This window comes from Chiloscyllium punctatum, chromosome 14 (genome assembly GCF_047496795.1).
Source record: "Chiloscyllium punctatum isolate Juve2018m chromosome 14, sChiPun1.3, whole genome shotgun sequence".
Taxonomy (NCBI): Eukaryota; Metazoa; Chordata; class Chondrichthyes; order Orectolobiformes; family Hemiscylliidae; genus Chiloscyllium; species Chiloscyllium punctatum.
In genome coordinates this window covers 101075600-101091140 of record NC_092752.1, presented here as the reverse complement: position 1 = coordinate 101091140, position 15541 = coordinate 101075600, and positions in this window count along the sequence as shown.

The window sequence follows — 15541 nt, the reverse complement described above, 5'->3', positions numbered from 1 at the left end:
CTCTAATCCATCTCCCTCCATCCCCTCTCTCTCCCCTATCTTCCCCTTCTCTTTCCCCTATCGCTCCTGGTACATCTCCCCTATCTCTCCCCAATCTCTCCCCCAATCTCTCCCCCAAATCACTTCCCCTTATCTCTCCCCTTATCTTTCCCCTCTCTCTCTTCCCCTCTCTCTTCCCTCGCTCTTTCTTCCCCCTGTCTCTCTTTCCCCACCTCTCTCTCCCCCACCTCACTCTCACTTACTTTTCTATCTCCCCATCTCTCTCTCTCACCACCTCTCTCTCCCCTCTCTCTCCCCTCTCTCTATCCCCCTCCCTCTTTCCCCTTCACTCTCTCTCACTCCCTCTGTCCCCCTCTCTCGCGCCTCCCTCTCGCCCCCTTGTCTCTCTCCACTCTTTCTCTTTATCCTTCTCAATACTCCCCTCTCCCTAACCCTGTCTCTCTACCCCCTTCTCTCTCTCCTCTCTCTTTGGACTCTCTCTCCCCTCTATCTCTCCCCTCTCCATCTTCCCTCTCACCTCTCTCCGTCTCTTCTATCTCCATCTCCCCTTCTCTTCCCCACTCTATCCACCGCTCTCTGTCTTCCCCATCTGTCTTCCCCCTCCGCCTTTCTCCCACCCGTCTCTCCCCACCCTGTCTCTCTCGCTCCCCCTCGCTCTCTCCCTCTTTCTCTCCCTCTCTCTCATTCCCCATCGCTTTTCCCCTCTCTTGCCTCACTCTCTCACCTTTCTCTTTCTCCCCCTCTCTCTCCCCCTCTCTCTCCTCACTCTCACTCTCTGCCCCCTGTGTCTCCCACTGTCTGTCCCCTCCCTCTCTTCCCATCCCCTCTCCCTCTCCCTCTGTCTCCTTCCTCTCTCACCCTCTCTCGCCCCCTCTTTCGACCCCCTCACTCTGTCACTTCACTCTCCCTCCCCCTCTCACTCCTTCCCTCTCTCTCCCCAACTCTTTACCCCCCCTCCCCACACTCTCTACACCCACTCTCTCCCCCACTCAATCCCCCCACTCACTCCCCCACTCTACCTCCTCACCCTCTCCCTCCCCTCTCTCTCACACCCTCTCTGTCTACCCCTCTCCCCCACCATTGTCTCTCCCCCGCTTCTCTCTTTCTCCTCTCTCTCTCCCCGCTCTGGCCCCCCGTCCCCTCTCTCTCCACCCTCCCCTCTCACTACCCCCCTCTTTCTCCCCCCTTCCCTACCCTTCTCTCTCTACCCGTCTCTCTCGCACACTCTCTCTCTCTCCGTCTCTTTCTCCCCCCTCTCTCTTCCCGTCTCTCCCTCTCTGTTCTACACTTCTCTCTCTCTCCCTCTCTCTCACCCCCTCTCGCACCCCCCACCCGTCTCTCTCGCGCCCTCTCGCGCCCCCACTCTCCCCTCTCTCTCACCCTCTCACTCTCATTCTCCCCATCTCTCTGCCATCTCTCTCCCCATCTCTCTCCCCTCTTTCACTCCAATTCTGTTCCCCTCTCGAATCACATCCCTCGCCCACTTTGTCGCCCTCCCCCTCTCTCTCCCCCGTCTCTCCCCATCCCCGTCGCTCTCCTCATCTCTCTCCCCACTCTTTCTCCCCCTCTGTCCCCCTCCTCAATCTGCACTCTCCCTTGATCTCTCTCCCTTGTCCCCCTCCCCTCTTTCGCCCTCCCTCTCTCTCTGCCCTTCTCTCTCTTCCCCTCTCTCTTTCCCCTTCTCTCTCTTCTCCTCTCTCTCTTCCCCTCTCTCTGCACTCTCCCTTGATCTCTCTCCTTGTCCCCCACCCCTCTTTCGCCCTCCCTCTCTCTCTGCCATTCTCTCTCTTCCCCTCTCTCTTTCCCCTTCTCTCTCTTCTCCTCTCTCTCTTCCCCTCTCTCTTTCCTCCATCTCTCTCCCCCACCTCTCTCTCATTCACCTCTCTCTCCCCCATCTCTCTCTCTCTCCCTGCTCTCGCCCCCCTCCCTTGTCCCCTCTCTTTCCCCCTCTCTCTCTCCCTCTCCCTGCCCTCTCTCTCTCCCCCTCTTTCAATCCCCCTCTCTCTCCCCTCTCTCTCTCCCCTCTGTCTCCCGTCTCTCTCTCCCCCCTCTCTCTCCCGTCTCTCTCTCCCCCTCTCTCTCACCCCCTCTGCCTCCCCACTCCCTCTCTCTCCCTCTCTTTCTCCTCTCTCCCTCATCCCCCTCTCTCGCCCCTCGCTTTCCCACTCGCTCTCCCCGTCTCCTTTCCCCTCTCTTTCTCCCCCTCTCTCTGCCCGTTTCACTCACCTCTCTCTCTCCCCCTACCTTGCCCACTCTCTCTCCCCCCTCTCTCTCCCCCTCCTCTCTCCGCCCTCTCCCTTGACCCCTCTCCGTTGGCCCTTCTCCCCTCTTTCGCCCTCCTTCTGTCTGCCCTTCTCTCTCTTCCCCACTCTCTTTCCTCCTCTCTCTCTTACCCCCTCTCTCTCTTTTCCCCACCTCTCTCACCCCCACTTCTCTCTCACTCACCTCTCTCTCAATCACCTCTCTCTCTCCCCCACCTCTCTATCTCGCCTATATCTCTCTCCCCCACCTTCTCACTCTCATTCTCCCCATCTCTCTGCCATCTCTCTCCCCATCTCTCTCCCCTCTTTCACTCCAATTCTGTTCCCCTCTCGAATCACATCCCTCGCCCACTTTGTCTCCCTCCCCCTCTCTCTCCCCCGTCTCTCCCCATCCCCGTCGCTCTCCTCATCTCTCTCCCCACTCTTTCTCTCCCTCCCTCTCCTCGCTCTCTCCCCCACTCTGTTTCCCCCCTCTCTCCCCCTCCTCTCTCTGCACTCTCCCTTGATCTCTCTCAATTGTTCCCCTCCACTCTTTCGCCCTCCCTCTCTCTCTGCCCTTCTCTCTATTCCCCTCTCTCTTTCCCCTTCTCTCTCTTCTCCTCTCTCTCTTCCCCTCTCTCTTTCCTCCATCTCTCTCCCCCACCTCTCTCTCATTCACCTCTCTCTCCCCCATGTCTCTCTCTCGCCTATATCTCTCTCCCCCACCATTGTCTCTCCCCGCTTCTCTCTCTCCCATCTCTCTCTCTCTCCCTGCTCTCGCCCCCCTCCCTTGTCCCCTCTCTTTCCCCCTCTCTCTCTCCCTCTCTCTGCCCTCTCTCTCTCCCCCTCTTTCACTCCCCCTCTCTCTCCCCTCTCTCTCTCCCCTCTGTCTCCCATCTCTCTCTCCCCGCTCTCTCTCACCCCCTCCCCCTCCCCACTCCCTCTCTCTCCCTCTCTTTCTCCTCTCTCTCTCTTCCCCCTCTCTCAACCCGCACTCTCCGCCTTCCCTCACTTGCCCTCGTTCTCTCCCCTCCCTTCTCTCCCCTCCCTCTCTCCCTCTCTCGCACCCCTCTCTCGACCCCCTCTCTCTGCCCTTCCCTCTCTCCCCTTACTCTGTCACCTCACTCTTCCTCCACCTCTCACTCCCTCGATCTCCCCGCAATCTCAGCCTCTCTCTCTGCCCCCTCTCTCTACCCCTCACTCTCTCTCCCCCTCTCTCTTCACTAACTCTCTCCCCACTCTGTCACCAAACCTTCTCTCCTCTCTCTCCCTCTCTCACTCCCTCCGTCTCTCACCCTCTCACTCTCCCCCTCTCCCTCCCCACTCCCTCTCTCTCCCTCTCTTTCTCCTCTCTCCCTCATCCCCCTCTCTCGCCCCTCGCTTTCCCACTCGCTCTCCCCCGTCTCCTTTCCCCTCTCTTTCTCCCCCTCTCTCTGCCCGTTTCACTCACCTCTCTCTCTCCCCCTACCTTGCCCCCTCTCTCTCCACCCTCTCTCTCCCCCTCCTCTCTCCGCCCTCTCCCTTGACCCCTCTCCGTTGGCCCTTCTCCCCTCTTTCGCCCTCCTTCTGTCTGCCCTTCTCTCTCTTCCCCTCTCTCTTTCCTCCTCTCTCTCTTCCCCTCTCTCTCTTTTCCCCACCTCTCTCACCCCCACCTCTCTCTCACTCACCTCTCTCTCACCCCCACCTCTCTCTCTCACTCACCTCTCTCTCTCCCCCACCTCTCGATCTCGCCTACATCTCTCTCCCCCACCATTGTCTCTCCCCCGCTTCTCTCTTTCTCCTCTCTCTCTCCCCGGTCTTGCCCCCCCCCCGACCCTCTCTCTCCCCCCTCCCCTCTCACTACCCCCTCTCCCCCTCTTTCTCCCCCCTATCCCTACCCTTCTCTCTCTACCCCTCTCTCTCGCACCCTCTCTCTCTCTCCGTCTCTTTCTCCCCCCTCTCTCTTCCCGTCTCTCCCTCTCTGTCTGCACTTCTCTCTCTCTCCCTCTCTCTCACCCCCTCTCGCCCCCCCAACCCGTCTCTCTCGTGCCCTCTCGCGCCCCCACTCTCCCCTCTCTCTCACCCTCTCACTCTCATTCTCCCCATCTCTCTGCCATCTCTCTCCCGCCCTCTCTCCCCTCTCTCCCCCCTCGCTCTCCCTCCCTCTCTCTCCCCTTCTCTCTCGGCTCTCTCTCCCCATGTCTCTCCTTCTCTCTCCCCTCTCTCTTGCCCCTTCTCCCTTGCCTCCTCTCCTTCTTCCTTTCGCCCTCCCTCTCTCGCCCCTTTCTCTCTGCCCCTCTCTCGGCCCTTCTCTCCCCCTCACTCTGTCACATCACTCTCCCTCCCTCTCTCCCTCCCTCCCCCTCTCTCTCCCTTCTCTCTCCCACTCTCTATCCCCCTCTCTCCCCCTCCCTGTCTCTCTTTCACCGCTCTATCTCTCTCTATCGCCTCTCTCTCTTCCCTCTCTCTCCCCCCTCTCCCCACTCCTCTTTCCCCTCCTCTCTCCCCTTCTCTCTAACGTCTCTCTCAGCGCCTCTCTCAGCACCTCTCTCTCGTTCCCCCTCTCTCTACTCCTCACTCTCTCTCTCCCTCCCCACTCTCTCTTCACTAAATCTCTCCCCCAGTCTGTCAACTAACTCTCTCCCACTCTCTCTCACCCCCTCCCTAACACTCTCCCTCCACCCACTCTCTGTCCCCCCACCCTCTCCCCACTCTCCCCCCACTCTCTCCCCACTCTCTCTCCCCCTTTCTCTCCCTTGATTCTCTGTCACCCTCCCTCTTTCCACCTCCCTCTGGCCCCCTCCCTCTGTCCCTCTCTCTCTCCTCTCTCTCTCCCCTGACTCTCCCCTCTCTGTGCCCAACTCTCCCCCCTCTCTCCAACCTCTCTCTCCCTCCATTCTCTGTCCCCCTCCCTCTGTCGCCCTCCCTCTGACCGCCTCCCTCTCTCCCCCTCTCTCTCCTCTCTCTCTACTCCTGATTCTCCCCTCTCTGTCCCCCCTCTCACCCTCTAACCCCGCTCTCCACTCCCCTTCTCTCCCCCTCCCTCTCCCCTCTCTACCCCACTCTCTCATCCCCTCTCTCTACCCCCATCTCTCTCTACCCCGCTCACCCTCTCTCTCTACCCCTCAAACTCTCTCTCCCCACCCTCGCTCTTCACTAACTCTGTCGCCTAAATCTCTCGCCTCTCTCTCTCTGTCTCTCACTCCCTACCTCTCTCACCCTCTCACTCTCCCCCTCTCTCCCCTCTCTGTCCCCCCACTCTCACCCACTTTCTGTCCCCCTCTCTTCACCTCCCTCGCCCCCTTCCTCTCCTTCCCACACTCTCTCCCCCGTTACTCCCCCTCTCCCCGTCGCTCTCCCCGTCTCTCTCCCCTTCTCTCTCGCCCTCCCTCTCCCCCCTGTCTCCACCTCTCACTCCCCCACTCTCTTTCGCCACTTTCATCCCCCACTCTCACCCACATCTCTCACCCCTCTCTCTCCTCCCGCTCTCACACCCTCTCTGTCGGCATCTCTACCCCTCCCTCGCACCTTCCTCTCCCTCCCCATCTTTCGCCCCGTCGCTCTCCCCCTCTCACTCTCCTCTCTCTCCCCCCACTCTCTCCCCCTCTCTCTCCCCCCTCTCCTCCCCCGCTCTCACCCCCTTTCTGTCCCCCCTCTCTTACCCTCCCTCGCATGTTCCTCTCCATTACCCCAATCTCTCCTTGTCTCTCCCCCCCCCATCCCCTCTCTCTTTCCCCCTCTCTCTCCCCATCTCTCACCCCACTCTCTCCCCCTCTGTCTCCCCCACTGTCTGCCCCCTCTCTCTCACCCCCGGCTCCCTCACCCCCGCTGTCTCACCTCCCTCCCTCCCCTCTCTCTCTCCATCTCTCTCTCTCCCCCTCCATCTCTCACCCTCTCTCTCCCTCTCACTCTCCCGGTCTCTCTTCCACCCTTTTTCTCCCCGCTCTCTCTCTCTCTGCCCCCTCTCACTCCCTCCTCTCTCCCCTCTCTCGGCCCCTGTCTCTCTCCCCCACTCTCCCCCTGTCTCTCCTGCTTCTCCCCGTCGCTCTACCCCTCTCTCTCTACCCCTCCCCATCCGTCCCCCTACTCTCTCCCCCACTCTCTGCCTCCTCTCTCTAACACCCCGCTCTCTTACCACCGCTCTCTCACCCCCTCTCTCTCACCTCCCTCTCTCCCCTCTCTCACCCTCTCTTTTTCTCTCTCGCCCTGTCTCTCCCCCTCTATCGCTCCCCTCTCTCTCCCTGTCACTCTCCTGCTCTCTCTTCCGCCTTTCTCTCCACACTCTCTCTCTCTGCCCCTATCTCTCCTGTTTCTCTCCTCTCTCTCTCCCTGCTCTGCCTTCCCCCCTTTTTCTCCCCACTCTCTCTCTCTGCCCCCTCTTTCTCCCCCCCACCCCCTGTCTCGCCTCCTCTCTCACCACCCTCTCTCGTGCCTTCACTTGCCCCCTCTCTCTCCCCTCTCTCTACCCCTCTCTCTTGCATCCTATCACTCCCTCCCTAGTCCCCTCTCTCTCCCCTCTCTCTACCCCACTCTCCCCTCTCTCTACCCCTCTCTCTTGCATCCTCTGACTTCCCCTCTCTCTCACCCCGTCTCGTCCCCCCTCGCCCACCTCTCTTACCCCCTCTTATGCCCCCTCTCTCCCCTCTCTCTCCCTCACTCTCGCCATCTCTTTCCCCATCACTGTCCCCATATCTCTCCACTCTCTCTCCCTGCGGTCTCTTGCCACTCTCTTACTCCCTTTCTGTCCCCCCTCTCCACCTCCCTCGCCCCTTCGTCTCCCTCCCCCTGTTTCTCTCTCCCCGTCTCTCTCTCCCCCTCTCCCTGTCGCTCTCCCCGTCTCTCTCCCCCTCTCTCTCCCCCACTCTGTACCCCTCTCCCCCTCTATCTCAGTCCCCGCTCTCTCACCTCCGCTCTCTCAGCCCCGCTCTCTCACCCCCTCTCCCCTTCTCTCTCCCCCTCTCTCTCCCCCACTCTCTGCCCCCTCTCTCTCATTCCCCGCTCATTCTCCCCCTCTCTCCCCTCTCTCACTCTTACCCTCTCTCTCCCCCTCTATCACTCCCACTCTCTCTCCCTATCACTCTCCCGCTCATGCTTCCCCCTTTCTCTCCACACACTCTCTCTCTGCCCCCTCTCTCTCCACCTGTCTCTCTCCCCCCTCTCCCTCTCTCTCGCCCCCCACTCCCCTGTCTCGCCCCCCCGTCTCACCCCCTGTCTCGCCCCACTCTCTCGCCACCCACTCTCGCCTCTCTCTTGTGCCTTCTGTCGACCTCTCTCGCTCTCCCCCTGTCTCTCCCCAATCTCTCCCCGTCTCTCCCCGTCACTCCCCCCTCTCTCTATCCCATCCCTCTCCCCCTCTCTTTACCCCTCTCTCTCGCACCCTCACTCTCTCCCTCTCTCTCCCGCTCTTTCTCCCCACTCTCTCATCCCATTTAGCCGCCTTGCCCGCTTCTCACGCCCCCTCTCGTGCACCCCACTCTCCCCTCTCTCTCCCTCTCACACACCCCATCTTATTCCCCATCTCTGTCCCTCTCCCTCCCCACGTTCTGTCCGCCCTCTCTCACCCCCTTTCTATCCCCCTCTCTCCACCTCCCTCACCCCTTCCTCTCCCTCCCCCTCTCTCTCCCCGTCTCTCCCCCTCTCTCCCCGTCGCTCTCCCCGTACCTCCCCCCTCCCCCCTCTCTCCCCTTCTCTCTCCTCCCTCTCTCTCCCACCCACTCTCTCTCCTCTCCCTCTCCCTCTCTCTCTCTCTCTCTCTCTCACCCCCTCACACAACCCCACACTCTCCCCATCTCTCTTCCCCATTTTCTCCCCCCGCTCTCTGCCCCCTCCTCCCGACCTCTCTCCCCTCTCTCCCCCTCCCACTCTCTCCCTCTCTCTCTCCCACCCACTCCCTCCCCTTTCTCTCCCTCTCTCTCGCCCCCCTCACTCTCCCCATCTCTCTTCCCCCAATTTCTCCCCCCGCTCTCTGTCCCCTCTCTCCCGCCCTCTCTCCCCCTCGCACTCCCTCCCTCTCTCTCCCCGTCTCTCTCCTTCTCTCTCTCCCTCTTCTTTGCCACTTCTCCCTTGCCTCCTCTCCTTCCCACTTTCGCCCTCCCTCTCTCACCCCAACTCTCTGTCCCTCTCTCCCCTCACTCTGTCACCTCACTCTCCCTCCCTCTCTCACTCCCTCCTTCTCCCCCCTCTCTCCCCATCCCTGTCTCTCTTCTCCCTCTCTGTCTCTCTTCCCCCTCTCTGTCTCTCTCTACCGCCTCTCTCTCTTCCCCCTCTCTCACCCCTCCCCTCCTCTCTCCCCTTCTCTCTACCATTTCTCTCAGCCCCTCTCTCGGCACCTCTCTCTCGCACCCCCTCTCTCTACCCCACTCTCCCCTCTCTCTACCCCTCTCTCTTGCATCCTCTGACTTCCCCTCTCTCTCACCCCGTCTCGTCCCCCCTCGCCCGCCTCTCTTACCCCCTCTTATGCCCCCTCTCTCCCCTCTCTCTCCCTCACTCTCGCCATCTCTTTCCCCATCACTGTTCCCATATCTCTCCACTCTCTCTCCCTGCGGTCTCTTGCCACTCTCTCACTCCCTTTCTGTCCCCCCTCTCCACCTCCCTCGCCCCTTCGTCTCCCTCCCCCTGTTTCTCTCTCCCCGTCTCTCTCTCCCCCTCTCCCTGTCGCTCTCCCCGTCTCTCTCCCCCTCTCTCTCCCCCACTCTGTCCCCCTCTCCCCCTCTATCTCAGTCCCCGCTCTCTCACCTCCGCTCTCTCAGCCCCGCTCTCTCACCCCCTCTCCCCTTCTCTCTCCCCCTCTCTCTCCCCCACTCTCTGCCCCCTCTCTCTCATTCCCCGCTCATTCTCCCCCTCTCTCCCCTCTCTCACTCTTACCCTCTCTCTCCCCCTCTATCACTCCCCCTCTCTCTCCCTATCACTCTCCCGCTCATGCTTCCCCCTTTCTCTCCACACACTCTCTCTCTGCCCCCTCTCTCTCCACCTGTCTCTCTCCCCCCTCTCCCTCTCTCTCGCCCCCCACTCCCCTGTCTCGCCCCCCCGTCTCACCCCCTGTCTCGCCCCACTCTCTCGCTACCCACTCTCGCCTCTCTCTTGTCCCTTCTGTCGACCTCTCTCGCTCTCCCCCTGTCGCTCCCCAATCTCTCCCCGTCTCTCCCCGTCACTCCCCCCTCTCTCTATCCCATCCCTCTCCCCCTCTCTTTACCCCTCTCTCTCGCACCCTCACTCTCTCCCTCTCTCTCCCGCTCTTTCTCCACACTCTCTCATCCCATCTAGCCGCCTTGCCCGCTTCTCACGCCCCCTCTCGTGCACCCAATCTCCCCTCTCTCTCCCTCTCACACTCCCCATCTTATTCCCCATCTCTGTCCCTCTCCCTCCCCACGTTCTGTCCCCCCTCTCTCACCCCCTTTCTATCCCCCTCTCTCCACCTCCCTCACCCCTTCCTCTCCCTCCCCTCTCTCTCCCCGTCTCTCCCCCTCTCTCCCCGTCGCTCTCCCCGTACCTCCCCCCTCCCCCCTCTCTCCCCTTCTCTCTCCTCCCTCTCTCTCCCACCCACTCTCTCTCCTCTCCCTCTCCCTCTCTCTCTCTCTCTCACCCCCTCACACAACCCCACACTCTCCCCATCTCTCTTCCCCATTTTCTCCCCCCGCTCTCTGCCCCCTCACTCCCGACCTCTCTCCCCTCTCTCCCCCTCCCACTCTCTCCCTCTCTCTCTCCCACCCACTCCCTCCCCTTTCTCTCCCTCTCTCTCGCCCCCTCACTCTCCCCATCTCTCTTCCCCCAATTTCTCCCCCCGCTCTCTGTCCCCTCTCTCCCGCCCTCTCTCCCCCTCGCACTCCCTCCCTCTCTCTCCCCGTCTCTCTCCTTCTCTCTCTCCCTCTTCTTTGCCACTTCTCCCTTGCCTCCTCTCCTTCCCACTTTTGCCCTCCCTCTCTCACCCCAACTCTCTGTCCCTCTCTCCCCTCACTCTGTCACCTCACTCTCCCTCCCTCTCTCACTCCCTCCTTCTCACCCCTCTCTCCCCATCCCTGTCTCTCTTCTCCCTCTCTGTCTCTCTTCCCCCTCTCTGTCTCTCTCTACCGCCTCTCTCTCTTCCCCCTCTCTCACCCCTCCCCTCCTCTCTCCCCTTCTCTCTACCATTTCTCTCAGCCCCTCTCTCGGCACCTCTCTCTCGCACCCCCTCTCTCTACCCCTCACTCTCTCTCTCTCCCCTGTCTCTTAACTAACTCTCTCCCCCACTCTGTCACCTAACACTCTCCCCTCTCTCTCACTCGGTCCCTCCCTAACCCTCTCCCTCCACCACTCTCTCCACCACACACTCCCCACACTCTCTCCCCCACTCTCTCCCCCACTCTCTCTTCCCCACTCTATCTCCCATCTCTCTCACTCCCTTCCTCCCTAACCCTCTCCCTCCACCACTCTCTCCACCACACACTCCCCCACTCTCTCCCCCACTCTCTGCCCACTCTCTCCCCCACTCTCTCTTCCCCACTCTATCTCCCCTCGCTCTCACTCCCTCCCTCCCTAACCCGCTCCCTCCACCACTCTCTCCACCACACTCTCCCCCACTCTCTCCCCCACACTCTCTCCTCACTCTCCCCCCACTCTCTCCCCCCTCTCTCTCCCCTCTCTATCTCCCTCTCTCTCTCGATTCTCTGTCACACTCCGTCTGTCCCCCTCCCTCTGCCCCCTCCCTCTGTCCCCCACTTTCTCCTCTCTCTCCCCTCTCTCTCCACCTTCTCCCCCATCTGTCCCCTCTCTCTCTATCTCCCTCTCTATCACTCCGTTCTCTGTCCCCCTCCCTCTGTCCCCCTCCCTCTGCCCCCTCCGTCTGGCCACCTCCCTTTGTCCCCCTCTCTCTCCTTCTCTCTCCCCTGACTCTCCCCTCTCTCTCCCCGCTCTAACGCTCTCTCCCCTCTCCTTCTCTCCACCCTCCTTCTACTCCTCTCTCACTCCCCCACTCTAACCCCACTCTATCCCCGCACTGTCTCTCCCCACTCACTCTCCCCACTCTCTCCCTCACTCTCACCCAACACTCTCTCTCCCCTCCCTCTCTCCCCCTCTCTCTCTCCCCCTTCTCTCTCTCTCCACTCTCTGTTCCCCACCCTCTTCCCCTTCCTCTGTCCGCCTCTCTCTCCTCTTTCTCCCCCACTCTCCCCTCTCCCCCCCCTACTCTCCCCCACTCTCTCTCAACCCCTTCCTTCCCCTCTCTCTCTCCCACTCTCGCACCACCTCTCTCTATCCCATCTCTCTTTATCTCCCTCTCTCTCTCTCGATTCTCTGTACCCTCCCTCTGTCCCCCACTCTCTCCTCTCTCTTTCCACCCCGACACTCCACTCTCTCTCCTCCACTCTCCCCTCTCTCTCCCCTCTCTCTCTCCCTCCATTCTCTGTCCCCTCCTTCTGTCCTCCTCCCTCTGTCCCCTTCCCTCTGCCCACCTCCCTCTGTACCCCTCTCTCACCTTCTCTCTCACCCAACTCTCCCCTCTCTCTCTCACTCTCCCCAAAACCCCTCCCCTTCTCTCCAGCCCCCCTCTCCTCCTCTCTCCCTCCCACACTCTAACCCCACTCTTTCCCCGCACTGTCTCTCCCCACGCTCTCTCCCCACTCTCTCGCCCACTCTCACCCCACACTCTCTCCCCTCCCTCTCTCCCCCTCTCTCCCCCTTCTCTCTCTCCTTCCACTCTCTGTCCCCTCCCTCTCCCCCCTCCCTCTGTCCGCTTCTCGCTCCTCTCTCTCCCCCCACTTTCCCCTCTCTCTACCCCACTCTCTCACCTCCTCTCTCTATCCCATCTCTCTCTACCCCGGTCACCCTCTCTCTACCCTCTCTATCTCCCATCCTCTCTCTCTCTCTCTCGATTCTCTGTCCCCCTCCCTCTGGCCCCCTCACTCTGTCCCCCACTCTCTTCTCTCTTTCCACCCCGACACTCCCCTCTATCTCCCCCACTCTGCCCTCTCTCTCCCCTCTCTCTCTCCATCCATTCTCTGTCCCCCTCCCTCTGTCCCCTCCCTCTGGCCACCTCCCTCTGTCCCCCTCTCTCTCCTTCTCTCCCCCGACTCTCCCCTCTCTCTCCCCCACTCTCCCCCTCTAACCCCTCACTCCCTTCCCCTTCTCTCCGCCCACCCTCTCTTCCTGTCTCCCTCTCCCACTCTCATCCCCACTCTCTCCCCGCACTGTTTCCCGCCACTCTCTCTCCCCCACTCTGCCCTCTCTCTCCCCTCTCTCTCTCCATCCATTCTCTGTCCCCCTCCCTCTGTCCCCTCCCTCTGGCCACCTCCCTCTGTCCCCCTCTCTCTCCTGCTCTCCCCCCCGACTCTCCCATCACTCTCCCCCACTCACCCCCTCTAACCCCTCACTCCCTTCCCCTTCTCTCCGCCCTCTCTCTCTTCCACTCTCCCTCTCCCACTCTCACCCCCACTCTTTCCCCGCACTGTTTCCCGCCACTCTCTCTCCCCACTCTCTCCCAACGCTCTCTCTCCCCTCCTTCTCTCCCCCTCTCTCTCTCCCCTTCTCTCTCTCCCCCATCCTCTTCCCCCTCCCTCTGTCCGCCTCACTCTCCTCTCTCTCCCCCACTCTCCCCTCTCTCTCCCCTCTCTCTCCCCCTCTCTCACCCTCTCTCCCTCTCCCTGTCCCTTCTCTCTACATTACTCTCTTACCTCCTCTCTCTATCCCGTCTCTCTCTACCCCGCTCACCCTCTCTCTCTACCCCTCAAACTCTCTCGCCCCCCCTCGCTCTTTACTAACTCTCTCCTAAATCTCTCCCCCTCTCTCTCTCTCTCACTCCCTCCCTCTATCACACTCTCAGTCTCCACTCTCTCTCCCCGCGCTCTCTCGACCTCTCTCACCCCCTTTCTGACCCCTCTCTCCACCTGCCTTGCCCCCTTCCTCTCCCTCCCCGTCTCTCCCCCCTCCCCGTCGCTCTCCCTGTCTGTCTCCCCCTCCCTCTCCCCCCTCCCTCTCCCCCACTCTCTTCCCCCACTCTCACGCACATCTCTCTCCCCTCTCTCTCCCCCGGCTCTCACCCCCTTTCTGTCCCCTCCTCCCTCTTCCTCGCACCTTCCTCTCCCTCCCCCTCTCTCTCCCCGTGTCTCACCCCTCTCTCCCCGTCGCTCTCACTGTCTCTCTCCATCTCCCCCCTCTCCCCTCTCTCTTCCCACCCTCTCTTCCCCCACTCTCTCCCCCCACTCTCTCCCCCTCTTTCTCCCCTCTCTCTCCCTCCACTCTCACACTCTTTCTGTCCCCACTCTCTCACCCTCCCTCGCACCTTCCTCTCCCTCCCCCTCTCTCTCCCCGTCTCTCCCCCTCCCTGTCGCTCTCCCCGTCTCTGCCTTCTCTCTCTCCCACTCCGTCTCCCCCTCTCTCTTCCCCTCTCTCTCCCCCCTCTCTCTTCCCCCACTCTCTCCCCCCTCTACCCCTCTCTCTTCCCCCATCTCTCAACCTCTCTCTCGCCATCCCCGTCTCTCTTCCACCTCCCTATCTCTCTCTCTGCCGCATTTCTCTCTTCCCCCTCTCTCCACACCCCTCTCACCCCTCTAACCCCTCTCTCCCCTCCTCTCTCCCCTTCTCTCGACATTCTCTCTCTCACCCTCTCTCTCTACAACTGTCGCTTTCACCCACTCTCTCTCTACACCTCACTCTCTCTCTCTCCCCCTCTCTCTCCTCCACTCTCTCCCCCACCTCTCTCCCCCACACTCTCTCCCCTCTCTCTCCCCCCTCCCCTGTTTCCCCAACTCTGTCTCTACTACCTCTCTCCACTCTCTCTCTCGCCCCCCCTCGCACCCACTCTCGCCCATCTCTCGCCCCCTGTCTCACCCTCCTGTTTCGCCCCTCCTCTCTTGCACCCTCTCTCGCTCCCACTCTCGACCCCCACTCTTGCCCCCACTCTCACCCCCTCCCTCCCCCCCTTCGCCCCCGCTCTCGACCCCGCTCTCGCTCCCCACTCGTCTCCACTCTCTCCCCTCTCTCACCCCTCTCTCTCCCCTCTCTCACCCCATCTCTCACACCCTCTCTCACCCATTCTCTCTCCCTCTCCCCCTCTCCAACCTCTCTTGCCCCCTCACTTTCCCCTCTCTCTCTCTTCCACTCTCTCTACCTCGCTCTGTACCACTGCTTCTCTACCCTTTCTCTCTCTCCCCTCTCTTCCCACCCCTCTCTCTCCGCTCTCTCCATCTCCCCTCTCTCCATCTCCCATCTTTCTCACCCCACTCTCTCCTCTCTCTCCTTCTCCTCTCTTTCTCCCTCCCCTCTCTCCCTCCCCTCTCCCCTTCTCTCTACCGTCTCTCTCTCACCCCCTCTCTCTTCACCTCTCGCTTTCACCCACTCTCTCTACACCTCACTCTCTCTCTCTCCCCCTCTCTCTTCACTTACTCTCCCCCCACTCTGTCACCTAAATCTCTCCCCTCTCTCTCACTCCCTCCCTCCTAACCCTCTCCCTCCCCCACTCTCTCCCCCACTCTGTCCCCACACTCTCGCTCCCCCTCCCTCTCTCCCCTCTCTCTCCCCCACTCTCTCCCCTCTGTCCTCTACCCTGCTCACCCCTCTCTCGACCCCCAATCTCTCTCTCCCCTTTTCTCTTCACTAATTCTCTCTCACAATCTGTCGCCTAAATCTCTCCCTCTCTGTCACTCCCTGCCTCTCTCATGCTCCCACTCTCTCCTTTCTCTCCCCCACTCTCTTTCCCCACCCTCTCCCCCTCTCTCTCCTCCACCTCTCTCCCCCCTCCCTCTCTCAACATCTCACTCTCTCCCCTCTCTCTTTCCCACTCTTTCTCGACTGTCTCCCCAATCTCACTCCCCATCTTCCTCTCCCACTTTCTCTGCCCCCTTCCCTCCCCACACCCCACTGTCTTTCCCCTTTTCTCAACCCTCACTCTCCCCCTCACTCTGTCCCCCTCTGTCTTAGACCCTCTCTCTTACACCCTCTCTCTCACACCATCTCTCTCACACCCTCTTTCTCCCTCTCCCTCCCACCTCACGCCAACCTCTCTCTCCCTAAACTCTCTCCCCCTTTCTCTCCCCCTCTCTCTGCCCCGTCTCTCCCCCCTTTCTCCCCCTCTCTCTCGTCCCCTCTCTCTCGCCCCCTCTCTCTCGCCTCCTCTCTATGGCGCCCCACTCTCTCTCGCCCCCTCTCTTTCAACCCCTCTCTCTCACCACAGTCTCTCTCGCCCCCTCTCTCTCGCCCCACTCTCTCGCCCCATCTCTCTCAACCCCTCTCTCCACCCATCTCTCACCACCCATCTCTCTCTCCCCCATCTCTCTCCCCCTCTCTCACCTCTCCTTCTCACCTCTCTCTATCATCCTTTCTCTCTCCTCCCACTCTCTCCCCCTCTCTCTCCC